The 4,029-nt window shown below is 37.7% G+C and overlaps 1 long non-coding RNA gene across 1 annotated transcript in view; it reads right to left on the bottom strand.

Moving 5' to 3' along the window:
• The window catches only part of LOC102676643, a 6,325-nt gene extending 3,896 nt beyond the window's left edge, over nt 1-2,429 (bottom strand). The window contains exon 1 of the long non-coding RNA XR_421352.2: nt 1,665-2,429. This is a non-coding gene — a long non-coding RNA (uncharacterized LOC102676643). The remainder of the gene's footprint in view (nt 1-1,664) is intronic.
• Between the last annotated feature and the right edge of the window lie 1,600 nt (nt 2,430-4,029).

Raw genomic sequence — 4,029 nt, 5'->3', positions numbered from 1 at the left:
CTCCGCCGACCCATCCTCCCCCCTCCCGAGAAACGGCAATCTATTTCGAATTCCGTTAACGCGGCAAATCTAACGAACGCTTATTTATTACCGGCATACATTAGTTATTATTTCGCTTTGAGATTCATGCCACGATGAAGATCGCGACACCTGTTTTTTCTTTCACTACGAGGCCACCGTTGAATAAAAATCACCGGCGGCTGTTTACACGTCCGTTGTTCCATGCTAACCATGAATCGAGCACGCCGAAGATGTGGCATGGTGCCAAATACATATAACGGTTCCAGCGGTGTGGTAATTCCGAAGTCAGGCATTCGCATAATAAATGCGTAGCTAATAATGACCTATATAGGAAGGCTTCGAATATATTTTTGTTCCCCTTCCTTCCTTCCTTTCTTTCCTTCTTTCCTTCTTTCTTTCTTTCCGATTGTCGCATGGCCAATACCGATCGCTTCTACTTCTGTTTCCTTAAAGATGTAACGGAAATTTGTGAAACCAACCTCTTATTGTTTATCGATAAAATAATATATTAATTCTTCTTTCAATCGTCAAAAATCGTCGAATAACCATCGATGGTTATAATCAAAGTAAATAAATTCGAGAAAATTTATTTTTCGTATTGAGCGCGCTTGGCGTGTTAGTTAACGTATACGTTATTCTATATCTAGCGTGCAATCTGGTAAGCGCATGATAATTGAACGCAATGGAGCAAACTGACAACTTGATGGCAATTCGATGCACTTTCCTTGTAAAGGTGTCGTGTTACTGATTGATCAGCGATAGATATCGCTATCGATAATGTACAATGAATGAATATCATCTATCGTTGAAAGTTTAACCTAGGTAAATACATCTTCCTCTCTATAGATTAAATTTTACGACTATCGTTATTTAATAATCTCGATCGAATTTGTTTTATACTTTTTATAACATATTAATCGACGATGTAATAGCAGAGAAAATAATTAATGTTCGTATTCGTTCTATAAACACGTTTATTAAATTATATTTAAACGTTAAATAATAATTTTTCATTTCATCAGAATGTATTACTACAACCGGGTGTAATATCTCGAGCGAAAAAATTAAACAAGTAAATTAAAATCAATCGTGCAAATTCGTTACACGAATCACTTGCTTCTGATCTTCCGATTTCGTGGAAGACGAATCTTATTGGTCGACTAGCAGTCGTCAACTGTTGCCGCACACGTGCACGTTGCGATAGAATGAAAGCGGTCACCAACCACGTGGTTGCCTATAACGCGATGCATATCCTATGGCATACATGCATACATCGTATAATTCATTCGGTTCCACCTGACATTGTTAACGCACCGCAAAGAAACTTAAATAACCGCAATACTTGTTGAATGATTGCTCGACCAACTGTGTTCCTCGATAATTGGATTTCGCGTTAAATTATATACTTTACAACATCGTTGCTCGACAAGTACGTGTACAAAATCTAATCTAAGAATTATAACCTCAATTCACGGATCGAAAACGGTTAAGTAAATTTAACTAGAATCGGAATAATTCAATCGAGAATTATCCTCGTATTATTTAAAGATGGATATTATCATCAAGTGTCAAACTCTCGTACGTCCCTATTATATATTTAGGGACAAATTATTGAAATTATTGCACATCATAAATTGTCTTACGTTTGTCCAATCGAGAGGTAGACGCCGAAACGCAGGGCTTCCCTTTTTTGCAGATCCCGTGTCAAAGACGTGCGATGCGCAAAAGAAGAAAGATACGAGCAATGCACCGCACTGATTGAAGCACCATGTGCCAAGAAATCTCCGCGTACCCGCGCGGTCGGAGGCTATCTAAAGCACAAGACAATTGATCTCGACGACCGATATCTCAGTGACGAAAGAACGGGGACAAAAGCGACGTAGAGAAGGTAGGGCCGGAGAGAGACGTTTCGTGAAAACCCAGTTACGGCCGATTTCCGATTCTTCCAAACCGACCGTGGTCAACCGTCCTCGGAGGGTCCCCGTCGCGACTGATCTTCCCGTGTTTACCGCGATGCACCACGATATCTGTCACGGCAGCTAGAAAGACACGTTACAGCCTGCTGTGGCTCGATGGTGCACGCGAGAACTCGTGGAGTCGGAATGGGGTACACCTGTCCAATATAGAGAGTATACTATAAACGTGGCGGCCCGCCCCCTGACCCAGACACACAGTACAGTTATATAGGTCCCTCACGAACCGGAGGATATCTCTTCTCGTTTGAACCACACTCCTGACGACCACGACCACGATTCTTGTGAACGTGGTCGCGGTGGTGCTCCTATTCGTCGTTCTTGTCCTTCTCGTTATCCCTGTTATCGCGTGATGCGCGCCACTTGTCGGGCGTACGACACGCCGCGACGTCTTTAACATCTTTCTGCCTCGTATATCTGCCATCTCTCCGTCCAGGTGCAGGTGAACGTTGTTTAGTTCGATTTAACGAAACGTCTTAACTTTGTTGCGAACATTGCGAAACATCGATTGAATCTTCGAACAATCGATGAATTCGTTCCTCCACCCGAAATGTTTCAGACGTTCGATATAAATTATGGAATTTGTTTTTATTGAACAAACATAGATATTATTTATAATTCAAAGAGGAATATTAAAGAGGATATTAAAATTATGCAATTTCTATTATTTCATAAATGATACGATATATTCGTAATTCGATGAATTAATTGTTTAAAACTTTGATATATAAAAAATTTAAAGTTTTATATATAGTTCGAGTCTAGATCGAAAACAAATGTTTTACGGTATAGTTTATCTGTTTATTTCGCATAAAGCGTTAAGTTTGTAGTACACTTTCATCCTAATTACTCGGAACAATGTTTGCGTAGATACGTGTGTGTGTACTCGGAGCGTATGAATGTGTAAATGGGTGAATCAGTTGACAGTCAACCGGCTGGTCGACCGACCGACCGACCGACTGACCGCACATACATTGTTGACCTATAGATGAGAATCTGCCGGTACTGTCTTCTTGTGTAACAATGTAGCAACATGATGATCGTTCGATTTTTTATTCACGAATATATAGCGAGAAATATCTCGATAACGAAGAAGTAGAGTAATTTTTTTTTTTTTAATTGTTTTTTAATTTTTTTCCTCGATTAAATTTTAATTGTAAAAATTGGGATAAAGATGTTGAATAATGGAATGTATGTGAAGAGGAAAAATTGTATGCGAGGATTTGATAGATGAACAGACATTTCTAATGATTAATGTAAATTTTTATGTATATTGTTGTGTGACGGCAACATAAAAAACAGACACGTTTTCATACATGAATACACTATTGATACATTGATATATTACATGATTATTGATTACTACGAGATCACAAACAATAGTTTTGTGCACGCCGCTGTCGGAATGACAATGTTGTTAATAAGCGATTACGCTATCGCTTGAATAATATATATTTACAATTGCATTTACACAAAATACCTACAATTCTTTTTTCTGCGTATTTACATTAGATTTACGATACAAATAAAATACATTATACGTTGTGATTCGATGGTTTCATCGTATTTGCGACTGTGCAAGTTATTATAATGCTAGTGGCACAGAGATCAACCATCTTACTTCACCACGCGACTGAATAGCGCATCATCCTCCAAGACATGATTTATCAAATACATAAGAATCGTAAAATCGCAAAGTTTGAAACATCTTTTTAATCGTCCCTCGTACACGGTATATACGTCTTTGCCGTTATAATTGACACGTTGCGAAACAGGTATTTCATATATCTTTAAATCAGATTAAAATGACAGTTACGACATTCAAGTGTCGAACATTAAACATAGCGAGTATTATGAGTATTATGATAACTTTTACGTAATATTTGTGTACAAGGTAAACTCTTTGCTAACATCAATTGATTAAATCGATACTGTACGTATAAATTAAATTTATATTTTAATAAAATTTCATTTTGAACGTGTGTAGTGAATTTCTAAAATATGAATTATATTCGTACAAAAACTTAACAACGAT

The sequence above is a fragment of the Apis dorsata genome, unplaced genomic scaffold, assembly GCF_000469605.1.
Source record: "Apis dorsata unplaced genomic scaffold, Apis dorsata 1.3 scaffold_143, whole genome shotgun sequence".
NCBI lineage: Eukaryota > Metazoa > Arthropoda > Insecta > Hymenoptera > Apidae > Apis > Apis dorsata.
Note: the sequence above shows the minus strand (reverse complement) of the source record. Positions and strands in the feature narration are given on the sequence as shown.